Source organism: Nansenia antarctica, assembly GCF_963989245.1.
Source record: "Nansenia antarctica genome assembly, chromosome: 1".
Lineage (NCBI taxonomy): Eukaryota > Metazoa > Chordata > Actinopteri > Argentiniformes > Microstomatidae > Nansenia > Nansenia antarctica.
The window spans coordinates 94,582,144-94,599,711 of record NC_137674.1 but is presented as its reverse complement, the minus strand read 5'-3'; the positions used below and the strand labels follow the sequence as shown (position 1 = coordinate 94,599,711).

At 42.4% G+C, this 17,568-nt stretch overlaps 1 protein-coding gene across 1 annotated transcript in view; it reads right to left on the bottom strand.

The window, feature by feature from the left end:
* The window catches only part of atp13a3 (ATPase 13A3), a 32,758-nt gene extending 26,053 nt beyond the window's left edge, over positions 1–6,705 (bottom strand). Inside the window, exon 1 of the mRNA XM_080534203.1 lies at positions 6,639–6,705. The gene's annotated coding sequence lies outside the window, so the exon portion shown is untranslated. The remainder of the gene's footprint in view (positions 1–6,638) is intronic.
* Between the last annotated feature and the right edge of the window lie 10,863 nt (positions 6,706–17,568).

The window sequence follows — 17,568 nt, the reverse complement described above, 5'->3', positions numbered from 1 at the left end:
TTTGAAAAGTTTGACTTGGAGAAGTCAATCAAAAGTTGGCGTCAAACTGTATATATATATTTTTTTTTTACATGGGTTGAGAATGACTGTCTTGTGTGTTGAAAAATATTTTTTACACAAATAACACAAGCTAAAACATTGAAGTTGGAACCCTCAGAGGATAGAGTTAAATGATAGAATCAGAATTAGAAACAATCTAATATCCTGTCCTATACCCATCTATCTATCTAACGGTACGGGGTGGTCGGTCACTAGGCTGTAGGCTTCACATGGATGACGGGACCCTTGTTTACTGTAAAGGACCCCATGGTAGGCCTCAGTCAGCATGACCTCAGGGATATTTATAGACTTCTCTACAGCCGGGCTAAACCCGCATTGTTGAGCTTTATTTGATTAGCCTAGCATTGTGTCTAGAACCCTGTTATGCAGAGAAAAAATAATGGGCCACCCGGCATGAGCCTGCAGCTGAAGGGAAACCACAGAATGTGGTTTTGAGAGAATCATAGTATACTGTAGCTTGTAATCATATCTTACGAATGTGCAAGGTGAAGCTTGAAGGTAGGTTTAGAGCTAAGCAGACGTTTCCATATTGCATAAACGTGCATCATCGTGTCCTACAACAGTCGAAAGACCACAGGACAGACACAGATATTAATTGGAAAGTTCTAAGCACATCAGTGAGTTGTAAACTACTTTCTCTTTAACAATACCTTTCTCTACCTGTGACCCAGGCAGTTTGGTCTAGACTTGAAATGAACAACACTGATGGAGGGCAGATTTGTATACACAGCTCAAAGGTTGGGCAATCTCTTTGGAGTCAAGCTGACACTTTGCCCAGCAGTGGCAATTCAGCCACCCCGCACTCTCAACAGTCTGCATGCATTTCACAACAACCTGAATAGAAGGCACAATTTACGCAAAACCAAGCATTCAAAAACCAGTAACTCAGCAATTTGGATAGCTAAGAAAAGACAAGACAGACAGTCCTCCTCTCTTTCCCCCCAGAATGTTCACGGACACCGACAGAGAACAGCTAACAATAGGCCATGACCTAATGACGGTCGTCATAATTCATGGAAGCATTCAGAGGAAAGTGTTTTGTTGCAGTCGTGCTCTTGACTCAATATGCTTTCTTTATCACTTCCCCTCCTAATCATACTGGGTTATTACGGGGCTTTGTTCCCGGCCGTAGTCATATTCAGCAGTATATAACCCCCCGACCGCTGGCCTTGGGCTCCATTTATGGTCACCTGCCCTTCCTCTGCACTCGGGTCGGTTCTGGCTCGGACCCTGGCTGGACCCCAAAGCCCCTGCTCTTGTTCTGTACAAACCCCCCCTCCTATTAAGATTTAATCTAAGGCAAGTCCCTGCAACCGCTTGGAGAAAACCTGGTATGGCAATCATATCGTCTCCCTCTTTCAACTGAAAACTGTATGGCAAAGTGAAATGAAAGGATTCATATGAGTTCCGGCAAGTTCAAACAACATATTGTGCACAAGTTTGTCTAGAGGCAAAATAGAAACAGGTTCTGCAACCTACCTACCTATACTAATGCGAATGCTAGTACTAGGTAAATAAAAGGATGAGCTTTTCATGGACGTGAGAGAGAGCAGCGGCACGACTTGCAGTTTTATGAACGCTGTTCAAACTAATGGTTAAACACGACTTCAAACTCCTTACCTTAAGAGGCCAAAGGAATCCTGTTAGCGATAGTCCAGCAGTGCATTCGTCATTTAGCTCTTAATCTTATCAGAGGCTTTTATATCCAGGTGGCAGTTTCGAGATGAGGAGCTCCAATAGTCCAAATGTGACACCAGTACACGCTTTATATCTCCACTGAAACAAACTAGGAGATCCGCTGACGTTAAAGATGGCATTCGTCCATCCAGGAGGGAAGAAAAGAAAAAAGGAAAATCTAAGAGGAGATGATCAGGGGGCAGGGTATGAGGTATGAGGTGAAAGATGGCTTTGAGATGACACCCTGCACAGAGGTGTGTACTAGGCTGGCTCCTAGGGCCAAGGAGCAAGAGAAGTTAATGGAGGAGAAGAGAGAGGGGAAAACAAAAAGTTGAGATCAAACAGTCGTGGAGCCCTAAGTCAGGCCACATGCTCTTGGATTAGCAGTGGCATGGTCGTACAGCCTGGGAAATACCGCTGATAACACCCTCTGTGAGATTAAACCATATTTTTTATATAAGAGAGCTGCTTAATTGCACTGAATAGCCTTCTGCAGGTGTACTACGTGTAGATGAAGGCTAGCAAACAGCCACTATTATGACTGTTCACAGTCCTGTAGCTCTGAACATATCCTCTCTCAACAGTGAAAGTTCTGTGAAAAAATAAACAGATCCGATCTGTTGAGCGTGCACTGGATGCGTTACCAGTCGCATGCACAGGTACAGTAGCTCAATGTCCACATGCACTATAAAACTCTGAAAGGTGACCAATGCTGAATCACACTAGCCATGGTGCACACGCATGCCTTGGGATATCATCTCACCATGTCATACCACCTCACCTCAGTGTTCAGTCTTTGAGAGCACTGGTTCCGACTCGCCGTGGCAGCAAAACTTGTCTCCCTGGTTCGCGTTGTTCTGCAAGATTTCACAGTTGCTTCTATTTTAATCGCTAGCACTTCATCACACTTCCAGTGATGGGGGGGTGCTGATTTGTCTTGGCCTTGTTGGAGGTAAACCGCGGGCTGGACTATAAAGGCCAGTCTCTCTGCGCGGCAGCCCGGGAGCTAGGAGGGCAAACAGTGCCGGGCTGCTGAAGGGACTTGCACCATGTCAGGATATTTCTCGCCACAACTCAACGGATCAACATTGGCTGACCTTCTGTCACAGGCTGTTGTTTTTGAGCTCACATGTGAAAAGTCCCTGGGCATCGGCTCAAAGACCTGGAGGAGATTGGCGCCGCGCTTCTCAAGCACCCCCTAACCACCTCCAAATCTCCAGTTTGGCCAGGACACCCTGTATGCACTTCAGCTTTCAAGAAAGAGAGGACCAGTGAGAAGTCCAGGGGTCAACCGGTCAAACTCAATAACAGGTATCCTGAACCTTGAAGTCTCTCAGAGTACAAACAGAGAGATGTTAGGCTATTTTCGACAAAGAAGGAAAAGACACTTGACTTCACACCTGAGGAATTTCAAAGGAATCCACAATGCCATCAGCCTAAAATCAAGGGAAACATGACACAATAAGGCCTTGCACCAATATTTTCTTTGCAAGGGGTAGAATGTAGGGAGTAGTCCTACATCCATGGGGAGACTGAGACTAAGAGAGGAGACAAGTTTTAAACCAAAGCTTGACACAGCCAGGCTAATCTCATTAACAAAGATTTCACTTCAAGATGCCCCTAATCATATAAAAAGAAATAATCACATTTTACATGATGCTACAGGATCTTCGTGACTACATTGGTATTTTGTAAACCTCCCGTTTTGGGCTCGAAACTGAGCTATAGCCCGATCACTCACTTGATATGGCCACAAAATCGTCAACTCAAATACATAACTTCCTAAAGCAATTTCCTGGTTTCTCAGATGAATGAGTCGCGGTAGAAAACTCCCATTTGAAACTTTTTAGAAAGCTTTGCATCCTTCCAGCAAAAATAAATACCAAACTGATAGCTAATTGTGTGAGACTGTATGCAGGAACCTGTTTTTGACTCAGATTAATGGTTGAAATTCGACAAATATCCTGTTTGATCACTTTAAGTTACCCCGATACCTGTGTTACAATGTTGTTTTTCTAGAGTAGCCTAATTAGAGCAGGTATCTCATTGGAGCAACTTAAATGTGAAGTGTTGCCATATCTTGTCAAAGTACTTAATTGGGATCTATGAGAAACATAACACCTTGGGAGTAGTCTACACAGTAGCCTGGGTGGGTCTATGTCTATGTGGGAAGACTCTTCCTACTTGAGAAGCCCTGATTGCTGGGGATTCCTAGATAAAGGCACATGTTCAGATTTACCCACGAGGACTAGCTGACTGGGACATGAGTCACAGAGGAAAAAGGCCTACTTGAAGGGGCAGGTCTTATGATTGGTTAGGTCAAAGACTGAGCTGTAAAAGGCCACTATGGGTTCCTCAATTCAAACAGTGACTCATAGAACACAGTAAAAGGTTTATTATTAAGCAGTTATATTTCATTAACTCATGATGACAGAACAAAGCAATCAAACGATGATTCTCCCTTTCATGATGATCACCCACCCACCCACCTATCCTGTCCGCCTCAAAAAACTGCATCAAAACAGAGAAAGAAGCAGGTGAAGCTATAGCCTATACTTTTGAAAATGAAATTATACAAGTCAGGGCAGGTGTGCCTTCTATGCTACCTCTAAGCATTTTTTTTGTCTTAAAATAAGGGTAGACCATGTAGCCTACAGTATCAATGGACTGAGAAAACTGCAATACAAAGAAAAGCAAATAAAACAAAAGGAAAAGTGTAGTTACAAAAATATCTTTCAGTAACATAAAGTTCTCCACTTCCTTTTTGGTTGTTCTATTCAACTGTTCATTGATTTGACACTGATCCTATTTACCAGAGAAACACCCACACATGTTTATTCTCCAACCCTGAAGAGCATTACAATGGAGAAAAAAAAAGCTTGCTGAAGTCGCATCTACAGGCTTGTGACATCTCTATCCCTGTAGATACAAATCTCAGATATACAACAACTTGTAGAAGTGACTTTGGCTGGCCTAGCATGACTACTTTTTCTTCACATCCACTGAATTGCTTCCAAACCACCTTCAGGATGAAGAAGCAACAAACCTCAATATAATACATGAACAAATGACAGCAAATTCATAATTTCTTATCCAACCAGGCTTATGAATGAATGAATGAATGAATGGTCTTTATTGTCATTGATATAGTACAGGTACCAAACAACGAAATTTGGGAAATTTTATCCAACCAGGCTTATCCAACCAGGCTTAGCCTATAGGATTCCCCGTTTGTATCATGTAGTTAAACACAAGTTAACCCTTGTGACGAGAGGAAAATACATAAGGCCACCTTACACTAGATATTAGCCTATGTCATGATGATGATGATGATTTGGGTGAGAATGCTGGATACTGAGTAACAAACATACAAAGAGAAATATTGTTCTAACTGAAAATTTGACCAGCATGGAATTTTAAAAAGTTTCATTTATCAGTCTGTACTATGAAAGATTTCTACCATTTCTGGTTATGCCATTGCAGGATACATCATAACAGCTGAGCTATCATTCCAGCTGCCATTGCAGATGTTTGGTCAGCAGTTCGTGAGTTTAGAATGATAAGGTTCTATCTCCGTTTAGGGTCGTTCAGAGATATTGATATCAACGTTTTGACATTCCATTATTATGTTTTGTGAGATGGAACCTTTGTATTTTATGAATTACTAACTCAAATATGTCAACATTTTAAAAATAACACCACACAGGCATTAATAAACACTTAATGGATCAGATTATGTAAAAAACTCAATTTTGACAAAAATGGAGATAGAACCTTATAATTCTAACGTCACGAGTTGTGACTTGGAAATTGGCATGTAGCCTATCTAACATAACAACTGAGAAGAAACCTGCTAAGACAGCCAGGACATCTCAACAATAATATAATGCCTCCACATTTCCCTTACTCCCCTTCTATGGGTTAGTTAGCTGGGGTTTCAATAAATAGCAGGATCAAAACAGTACCCGTACAAGACCAAAACAGACGTTCACCTTAGCGATCACTGGTGACATGAAAAATAGAGCCTAGCTACACAATCCGTGACGTTAGAATTATAAGGTTCTATCTCCATTTTTGTCAAAATTGAGTTTTCTACATAATCCGATCCATTAGGTGTTTATTAATGCCTGTGTGGTGTTATTTTAAAAAAATGTTTACCTTTTTGAGTTAGTAATTAATAAAATACAAAGGTTCCATCTCACCAAACATACAGTAAGAGGAGAACATGAACCCATAATGTAGTCACTACAATGGAATGTAAAAACGTTGACGCTCAATATCTCTGAACTACCCTAAACGGAGATAGAACCTTATCATTCTAAGCTCACGAATTCTAGAGCGATTCTGTTTGACAAGTTGGAGCTTGGCTGACTAATCGAATCTTGCTTAGCGGCCAAGCGGCGAATGTATGTCTGTCACTGTCTGTGTCTGTGCCACCCGGTGTCACCATGTAGTCAGCGATCACATCGCAATGTTGCGTTACTAAATTAACTAACGATCACCGTTAGTTAGTCCGCTACAACAACCGCGATCATGAGATGTGTGCTTGATCAGTGAAACGAATGAGCTAGCCAGCTACATAGATCTGCTGTCTTGATCGAGTTGATGTGGAGCAGACAGATCAGGCTGTTATAGCGGGACAGCTAGCAACCTGGCTAACGTCAGATCCCCAACCTGCCCACGTCTACCCATCTACGAGTGTGATCCAGATCAAACATCAACACATGGACAGGAGGAGTCATCATTCGTGATCTAAATGCGAACGAAGGAAGACCAGGGAGGGTTAGCTAGCCAGCACACTTACGACTGAGGCAATGACACACTGGCTAAGCTAGCTATCTTGCCTGGCCGGCTAACACATGGGGGTGATGTGGACAGTCAAATTACATTAAGACACTTACCCCAGAGCCACCTGGACTCTTTGAAGATCACCTCCGAGTCATGATGTAACGAGACCAGCTGTTTGTTTGTATTTGTAAAAGGAAAACGCCGTTGAAGAGTCAGTGATCTAGCTATATTTGTGATAATGTGGTCGCCAACACACAAGGCAGGAGGAGGTAGTTATTCAATGTTGACAGCTCAGTGGAACAGCGAATGAGTCCAGTATGGTGAACTGGCTCACGTACCAGGAGGAAGTGAGGCAAAGGAGGATATGAGATCACAACATAAAACCTACGCAAGGTCTAGGATCAATGGGGGGGGACGGAATCTTTGGATCGATCTACTCGTTATGTTAGGTCCTACCATTATGTCCCCTCGCAAGATGAAATGGCGCACATGTCATATTTGCCTTAATAAGAACTGTCTCTGCCTTTAGGAGATCTTCAGTATTCATTCACCTCACCTCGTTGGAGTAGTAATAACATTACAGTAGCTACCTGTTACACGACAATAAAGTTATTATTGTACACGGATCACTCTTTGCTTTGTATGTTCCAAGTATTTAGATACTACAAACTATCTGGATAGGTGTGCTCACTGTCACATTGAGATGTATCACATCCATTGACATATAACAACATGCATCATTGGTCAAATCATATCCATGCAAAACAAGGATCTATTCTACAGTGTAGGCCCTACTGGAGGGATGCAATAGTATGGCAATACATAGAATACACTCTAAAACGCCCGTTTTAGTTTATGGCCTGTGTCATGTTGATGTGTACTATTGTAGTACACTTAGGTCCATATATATTTGGAATCTGACAGAATTGTTGTTATTGTAGCTGTTTACAAAAACATATTCAAGTAACAGTTATATAATTAATATGGGCTTTAAGTGCAGACTCTCAGCTTTAATTTGAGGATATTAACATCCAAATTGGAGGGAGGGTTTAGGAATTACACGTGCCGTGAGCTTTTAGATTGGGTAAGCATAAGATATAGAAATACACATAATTACACGCTATCAGTGAACGCTTTCAAGGAAATGCAATTTTGATGCCCTAGAACCCACTAATAAACTGTAGTGTCACTGTGTGATCAGATTACCAAAAACAAAAAAAACAGTTGCCAGTTTCGACTATATCAGGGGTGCTCATTGATTGATTGATTGATTGAAAACTTTATTAGAAGATTTGCAGAAGTAGGTACATGAAAGTACATATTACATACAAGGTCAACTAACAGGATAAAAACCCAAGAAAGCCACTGGCTTATTTCAATTGGGGTCCTTGATTCTCAATTCATCGTTACATGTAAGACAGACAAAAAACAACTAGTACTATCTACAAGATAATACAGACAAATAACTAGTACTATCTATAAGATAAACATACATCCAACATGGGAAGAACAATACAACAAAACATAAGGTATGTACAGCGGGTAGGACAGGTGGGGACATACACCACAGGTGGGGGCGGGGGACAAAACACAAAGTATGTACAGTGCTTCAATGCATTGTTCAATCTTTTTTGAACCAAGATCTTTTCAAGTAGCCAGCCTGCTGAAATCTACAAGTCCAGTTTCAACATCGCAAACGCACACATGCACAACACAGACACACACCGTTTCCATCAGTGGCGGATACAGAAAGTGGCTGATGGGTAGGCCTGGAAAAATCTGGGTAGGCCTGAGTGAAACTCATCACCGCACGTTTTAGACCTATTAGTGCAGCAGATTAATGAAATAATCGTTCGCTTGGTGATACAAGCACCAAATTTGGCACACAAGTGCTTTGGGACCTACTCTCTCAGAAAAGTACGGTTTCCACTTGAAAAAACAAAATGGCCACCATTTTTCAAGATGGCCGCCATTCAAAATGGATTCATACAGCGTTTTTGACTGAATAATCCTATTTTGATGGCCTATACATTGAAATATTGTAGCGAACGGGAATCTTCTAGTGTAACTCGCCCCATGCGGGAGTCAAACCCCGACCTCCCACATAACCGACGGCCGCGCTAACCATTAGACCAAGAGAGTTAACTCCCTTGGAGGAGCTGTTAACGGGGCCTCATACAGGATCGTTACACTATCCTCACCGTTCGGGAGAGCGTGCCCTCACGCTTCACTATGTCAAGTCCCTCACGTGGACACGCCTCTCCGATGGTCTTCCTTCCATCCCACTTCTGACACCAGTGTAGCGAACGGGAATCTTCTAGTGTAACTCGCCCCATGCGGGAGTCAAACCCCGACCTCCCACATAACCGACGGCCGCGCTAACCATTAGACCAAGAGAGTTAACTCCCTTGGAGGAGCTGTTAACGGGGCCTCATACAGGATCGTTACAATATGTTTTTGAGTGTGAGAAATCCAATTCTGCATTTAGAATATCAAAATGATTGAATATTATGGTGATAAAATGGGAATTAAACTAAAAACACTCTCTTGGTGTTGTTTCCGATACGCAAAATACGCATATTGCATTTAAGCAGTGCTACAATTTTATTTTATTTTCTAATTTAAAAAAGGACACAAAATAACCAGAATGATTGAGCAATTTCCTAAAAGATGCATTAAAGACATTAGTTTCACTTTTGGCTATTGGACCTGTCAGCTACTTGTAGGTAAGGCCACGTAGAGGCTGTCTTTGTCTCCCCCAATGTTTTTTTGTTTTGTTGTATTTTGTATTATTTTTCTTTCTTTTTTGTATTTTTTGTATTTTTTATTTATACTGTAGTTAGCGGAAACACAGAAAACATGTCCAAGCATAGGCTGCATTGTACAATTCTGAGCAAAACATGGCTGGCAATCATGGCTGTTTCTTCTTTTAGTCCTCACATTCACAGGCACACAACTGGGTACACTTCAGGCCGAATCGATAACATTTGCATCGTCCTCTGCATTCAGTCTTGCAGCCGCATTTCGTCAACTGCTCACACGTCTGAACAATCGGTGGAAGGGTTGTCCAGACCACTTGCCAGACCTCACCATCTTTTTTCCAGCCCCAGTTGGCAGGGCTTTCAATTTGCATTTTGCACACTGTTGCCTGGCCCCATATGCAGGCAGCTTGGAAGGCAGACCGTTTCACATGCTGAACGAGGGATGCGCTTGTCGGTGGAATGGCATCATAAGACCTTTGCTTCCGCGCAAATAATTCTAGTATGGCCTCATCAACCTTGCCTGTAGTGCTCTGCTTGTCATACATGGTGATGACAAACTTCTCAAGGATGTTGAGGTCTGCATCTTCTATGATAGGTGGGTACTGACTGAGCTTTTTGAAGACAGGGCTCACTTCAGGGCAAACCTCCCATGCTTGCCATGCCGTTTTTTTGCCTTTGCCACGAAAAGCTGACACAACATCACAACCAGTGAAGGCGTGAAAGAACAGCATGCCACTGGATTTCTCTGGGCCAAGAGAAAGCACCAAGTCATGGATAGGCAACCACTTAATGGACTGACCTTGGCCAAATTCTACCCAAAGCCTTACTAAGCCTGCATCCTGAAGAGTCGCAAAAACATTGACTGCAACAACAAGAATATCTGTGTCGCATGCCTTAATCAACACAGACTTCATCTGTTGCTTGGCTGCATGAAGAGTATGTATGAAGATTCTGGAGTCAGCTTCCTCATGGTTACATGGACTAAAGCCTTCAAGGCTGATGGGCTTGTTTGATAGAGCCTGCTCCCCTTTGGTCACAACTATGACATTGTTGGGACACAGGGTCACTATCTTGTCGGCTAGGAACATGAAGAGCTCAGTCTTGTTGTTGCTGTCTCGCAGGAAGCTTTTCCAGTTGGGTGGCAGTTTGTTTTTGTCTGTCACTCTTCGTCGACCTCCCATACCTCTGTTTGACCTAGTTTCAGCCTTCAGGCTTGAAGTCCAGTAGACATCAAAAATGATATCTGTTCGCTCATACTTTGATGAGTGGGTCTGGATTTTTGGAACTACATCCTGGACAGCATATTCCTCAAAGGTCTTTGATGTCGTAGGAGACAATGAATGCACAAGAGAGGAACCATCAATGATAATGGCATCACATTCTGGTTGTTTGTCAGGAGGAGAAATGGTAGCTTCCAGAATTTTTGAAAGCTGAGACTTATGGCCAGAGTGGAGTGTCACTCAGTGCAGCAGGGAAAGGTTGATTCTCATGCTTAAAGAACTCAAGCAGGTCACACTCTCGTAATTGGCACGATATAAAAAGCTGCGAGAACAGACGACAGTCATCTTTGAGTACCTGCTTCTTCATGTCACTGGAAGCTGCAGCTGCCTCTTGGCGAAAGAAGTCGGCTTTGTTCTTTTTAATGGGCTTATAGAAGGAACCCTCATCCCCCAGACCATTGAAAAAGTCTCTGAAGGCAGCTTGACCTTTCTCAAAGTGAGGTCTTACAAGCTCAGCAGCACTGGGATGTGCGATGGTTTTTGTGTCCAATGTGAGCAGATCTTTGGACTCTTCCTGGAAAGGATTGCCCAGATCCTTCATCACATCAAACAACTTTTGGACCTTGTCAGTGAAGGACTTCTGAGACTGACTGGTCTGCTCATGATGCCTGACATCTTTGTTTGCTTCTTTGACTTGAGATGCCAACTCATACTGGTTGACTAACTGGCTAACTTCTGGTCCAGACACCATCCACCGCCTCAGTGCAGATGGATCCTCTGTAAGGCCAATGGCACCACCATCACCTTTAACAACTGCATTGGCCTGCTCGTGAGCTTGGTCAATGGGTAAGCCTGAGAACTCCCTGTGAGTCTTGTGGACCACAAACTTTTCAAGCTGAAATTCATGGAAAACCTGAGGATGAGTTTGCTCCAAAGACGCCATGTCTCTGAGGTGGATGGGGAGCCATCGAGCATAGTTCACATTGTTGTTTGCAAAGAAGAATGGAATTAGAGCAGACAGTGCTTGACAATACAAGTTGAAGTTAACTTCTCTGAAAGATCTGACCAAAGAGAAAACCACCAATTCCATTGACAACACAAGCTCCCAGAATTGAAACTGGGGGCTCTCCTCCCTGCGTTTATCACACCAGTCACTGAAATTCAGGGCTCCTTCATTCTCCTCTGCACAATGGTACTCATATGCTTCCTTTCGGAGCATGTAGAGACAACATGCTGTAACTTGGTGCATTAGGCGTGTTCTTGTGACACTTGAGGCAGAAAGAAAGGAGTCAGCTTTTCCAGAAGAAGCTACCCCAGCCTCCACAAGAGCACCTGTCCACCCACTACTCTGAAGCAGGGTCCCCAGTGATCTGAATGCAGCCATCTCTATGTGGAGTCCACCAAACATTACAACAAATTTGTCCTCGCCATAGGCTACAGGTCAGGCCAGTGCCACTGGACTTGTTTGGCAAGAGCATAAATAGGCTGGTCTGCAGTTATCACGGGAACCTGGTTTGGGTTGAGGTGTGCAATAGCATCCCTGACTTTGTTCATGGAATGCCTCACCGTGGCAACAGAATGTGCCTCATCACGAAGAAGGGGCAAGAGTGAGGTAATGCCCACTTCAAATTCAAGACCTCGCTTCTTCTCTGCATGGTGGACTGAACCCCATGGTGAGTTTCACAGCAGTGATGTCGACAGATGGTTGACCACATCATCTCAATTAATGGTGATGAATGCTGCCCTTCAATTTAATGCAATATCTGTGATCAGACAGCTTCCAAAAACGCTTATTTTGAGTTACGTAATAGCCACCATCTTGAAAACTGGTGGGCCATATTGGAATTTAATTGACACAATTGAGTTCCAGTAAGGATACATTCATTTTGATGTTTGGACCATTAACCCATTTCTGTTCATTCAAGTTCTACTCCAAAAAGCGTTATTTTGCATCTGATGAGGCGGCCATCTTGAAAAGTGGCAGCCATCTTGGATTTTCAGCTGGAAACCGTACTTTTCTTAGAAAGTACATCCTGGACATCATTTGTGCCAAATTTGGTGCTTGTATCACCAAGTGAACGATTCTTATGAAATATTGATTTAATCTGCTGCACTATATGTATGGATAGATAGATGGATGGAACACAACCGGGCTCGCGATCATAGGCGCCGATTTATGTTTCTGCCCGTGGGTGCTCGAAACATTTGGGTACGACCAACACGCATGCACACACACGCACACGCACGCACGCACACACGCAAAATATTCGCAGGGACTGGAGGAGATCACTATGCAGACCATGAAACGAACGGAAAATAAATAAAGTACCTGTCTACCCAGAGATTGCAACGGACAGCCAAACAAGTTATTATAATACACACACGCAAGGCATTCAAGCGCACGCAATAGTCAATGAATTAACCAATAACCATCAACTACGGAGGACCAAGTATAGACATTGTAATAAGAAATGCCTGTATTATCATTTGCAAGCTTTTAACTGTGGGTGTTGACAGTCCAGTGCAAACCGAAAGCTCAAGTTGAATCATACATGTACCTGGCTCGGACCAGTTGTGGTGATCCATCATTATTACAAAACCTAACGCTGCTTATTAGGGGATTTACGTAAACTGGTGTATACACATATATTGTTGTGTAAAGTTGTGTGCTTCTATTGTATTATATTATTATATCCAGTGAAGGCATACACAATGTTGTTCCACACAAATGTTTCCCTCTTCGTTTTAATCTTGGAAAGTCTCATAAAAAATATACTTCACCGAACTATTACAGCGCTGTCTCGGACTCTCCGCACGTCGGCGTGTGGCGTCATCATCTGTTATTGCGAATAAATAAGATTTCTAGACAAGGCCTGGTCCAAACTTTCATTATTTTCACTGACTTCCAGACGTGGCTTTTTAAGAAAGCGGGACAATGTTAGCTGTTTAGCCATCGTAGCGCGCACACGGAACAACTGGTCAAGGTCAACTCGTAAGAGAGGAAGTTGAATATTATTAGTATTAATACATACTTTTAATCATTTCCAAGACAAAACTATTCACATTACAGTTAGTTAGTGAAAATTAAACTTTAAAAATATTTTATTATGAAAAAATATGTATTTTTATGAATCTGACTGGGTGGGCCAGCTGTCAATCTGGGCGGGCCTAGGCCCACCCAGGCCCACCCATAGATCCGCGCCTGGTTTCCATCCTCCATAGTAAACTCACAATGCACTTTCTTTTCACACTTTGTCACACAGGCACTTGACATCACATCACAAACCCTCCCTCTCTATCTCTCTCAAACACTTTTGGTCCAGAACCAATGGCACGGACAGCGACATTAGGCCGATCTCAGCGATTGATTAAGCAGCTCTCTCTCCAAACACAATGGCACAGGCCTACATTCAAAGGTATAAGCAGAGGAAGTCTTAAATAAGAAGCCATAACCAGCAGCACAGCAGTACTCAAACCATATAAACAAGCACAGATCGCCACCAGCCTCGCGATTCGCGAATCATATAAATCATATAAACCGCTCATACCAGGCTTGCTGTAGCCCCTAGCGACTCTCCCTTTCTGGGTGTGAAGATCGGTGAGCGGTGGCTTCGGGCGGCATTTAGCCAGTAGTTCTGTTTTTCCAGTCCAGTCCAGTCTACGAAATTCCTTTAGGTCGCTGACAGTAATGTCCATATTCACAAAATCAAGCAAGTTATCCTTATTGATTATTATTATTTAGATCGTTTGAGCTAGCTAGCATAAGCTATTCTGCCGGGCGAGAGGTGAAATGTTAAGTGAACTTGAAAGTGATAAGAGCCAATCAGTAGCTCTTATCGGAATGAACGAACTACTGATTGGCTGTAAGCATGCTTACCCTGGCCACATTAAACAGAGGGCTGAGGCATCGGAAAAAAATAAAAAAGCCATTTTCACGCATTCGAATGTACGCGAGGGAAAGCAGAGAGAGAAGTGCTTATAATGTAACGCAATGCAGGCAGAGTAGGAAGTGCTTACTCCTGCAGGTGGCGCTAAAAATGCAACGTCAAAATGAATGACTCCTGCTGCCCTGGGACCTAAAATACAACTCTTTTAATGAAAACAAACAAACGGTTACATGCACTTTTATTTTAATATTTTCACGGTCCTTTTTTATTTTTTCGTTGGGTAAGCACTGCTTACTCTGCTTATATGGACGACACGTCCTTGTTTAAAGTGCAGACTCTCAGCTTTAATTTGAGGATATTAACATCCAAATTGGAGGGAGGGTTTAGGAATTACAGGTCTTTAATATGTAGCACCCTCTTTTTCAGGGGACCAAAAGTAATTGGACAATTGACTCAAAAGCTGTTTCGTGGACAGGTATGGGCTATTCCTTCATCATTTCTTTATCAATTAAGCTGGTAAAAGAGTTGATTCCAAGTGTGGCATTTGCATTTGGAAGTTGTTACTGTGAACGCACAACGTGGTCAAAGGAGCTCTCAATGCAAGTAAAACAGGCCAAAAACAAACAAACAAGAAAAATCCATCAGATAATTAACAGTGCCAAATCAACAGTTTGGTAAAAAAAAAAAAAAACGCAATGGTGAGCTCAGCAACAGAAAAACGCCTGGACGTCCATGGAAGACAACAGTGGTGGATGATGCAGCATCCTTTACATGGTAAAGAAAAACCCCTTCACAACATCCAGCCAAGTGAAGAACAGTCTCCAGGAGGTAGGCATACGTATCATTATCCAAGTCTACCATAAAGAGAAGACTTCACGAAAGCAAATACAGAGAGTTCACCACAAGATGTAAACCATTCATAAGCCTCAAGAATAGAAAGGCCAGATTAGACTTTGCCAAAAACCATCTAAAAAAGTCAGCCCAGTTCTGGAACAGCGTTCTTTGGACAGATGAAACTAAGATCAACCTGTACCAGAATGGTGGAAAGTAAAATGTATGAAGACAGCTTGGAATGGCTCATGACCTGAAGCATACCACATCATCTGTAAAACACAATGGAGGCAGTGTGATGGCATGGGCATGCATGGCTTCCAATGGCACTGGGTCACTAGTGTTTATTGATGATGTGACAGAAGCAGCCGGATGAATTCTTAAGTGTTTAGGGATATTCTGTCTGCTCAGATTCAGACAAATTCAGCATAGTTGGACAATGACCCAAAACATATTGCGAAAGCAACCCAGGAGGTTTTTAAGGCAAAGAAGTGGAATATTCTACAATGGCCGAGTCAATTACTTGATCTCAACCTGATCGAGCATGCATTTCACTTGCTGAAGACAAAGTTAAAGGCAGAAAGGTCCACAAACAAACAACAACTGAAGATAGCTGCAGTAAAAGCATTTGGTGATGTCCATGGGTTCCAGACCTCAGGCAGTCATTGCCTACAAAGGATTCTCAACAAAGTATTAAAAATGAGCATTTTATTTATGATTATGTTAATTTGTCCAATTACATTTGAGCCACTTAAAATAGGGGACTGTGTCTAAAAATAGTTTTTAGCAATTCCTAAACGTTTCATACAATATTTTTTATTCAACCCCTTAAATTAAAGCGGAAAGTCTGCACTTCAATTGCTCCTCGAGTGTTTCATTTAAAATCCATTGTGGTGGCGTATAGACCCAAAATTATGGAAATTGTGTCACTGTCCAAATATTTTATTTATATCTTACTGTATATGTAATGTCTGGATTATTGCTGCCTGTATTGACATTGCCCTTCTAATTGCCGCTAGGACCTAGGGGACTAATACAGTAATACAGAAAAGAATGTTTCTTTTGCCTTGAAGCAAATAAAGTTAACTGAAATAGGCTCAATTGAGTAATTTATCACTTTGCATATTGCAAAAAACAGTCCACATTGAGCAGCACATCTAGTCATTTAAAATGACTGGAATACATCCAACATCTTTCATTCCTTTTAAAGCACGTAATCAGTGACGTGCGTGGCAATCCTAAAAAAAAACAAGAAACCCCATTCACGACTGCTGCCTCAGATGTTCTAATCCTTGCTCCCAGTCAGTTGTGCAAACAGAATTCCACCTATTTATATGGACGAGACAGTTTGTTTTGATTTGCTCTAGTCTCAGAAGGGAAAAGAATAAACCTCGGAGCCTGGCCCCTCAGAGCACTGAGGCTGGGTAACGCCAGCTCAGCATTCAGATGACATCAGAATACACACATCAGAGAACAAGGCAGTGACTAGGCTCGACGATCTGCAAGTACGCAAGTATGTGCTGCTTTCTGCCTAATTGGAGGCATCTATTTATGTGCTGGAGTCTAGAGCATACCAGATGTGGACTTTTATTCTTGACAATTCATGTTTTGTTGAATCGGCTATATGAAAATAAATGATGAATGCCTACAGTCTATATCAGCAATTGCTTGGTTACTCCTCATTTCTTGACAGACCCAATTTGTCTTCAGCAGATATGTCACCAAAGGAAATGTAACGGACAGGAGAAGAATGTTCTAGAAGAATGTTCTGTTTGCTCTAATCTATGTATTGTCCTATTATCAGAACTGAAGGAAGTCCCCCCCCAATGCCAATCAGTTATAACCTGTGACTGGCACCATATGTTCTGCGAGTTGAACACATGGGGACCAGAGAGGCAGAGGAGCAGGAGCTAGGCACTGGACTCGGAGACAAAGGAGCCCCTTGACGTCTTGTCTGGTTCTTATCAGGTTTACTTGGGTCTTTTTGCAGTTCAGCCCTGATAACCAAGCCTGACTACCAAAATACAGGAAGTTACCCCTTGACCTTGCAAGGCGGCCAGGGAGCAATATTGTTTTATTAGAGGACCTCCATGTGACATCCCTAATAGGTCTCTTTATTTAGTGCAGTCCATGCAAAAGCCTGTTTGGGTGTCATCCATTCTATCAGTGGTACAAACCCATTACAGGAAAACTGTCTGCGATGCGAAAAACTTAGTTTTTATTTCAGTTTCAGCAACTTGTACAATCATGTCATGTTTTGTCTACTGTTTTTTCCATTATTTTAGCTGTACACGTATAGTCTATGAATATGGTTCAGCGCAAGACACAAAGAAAAAGGGTAGC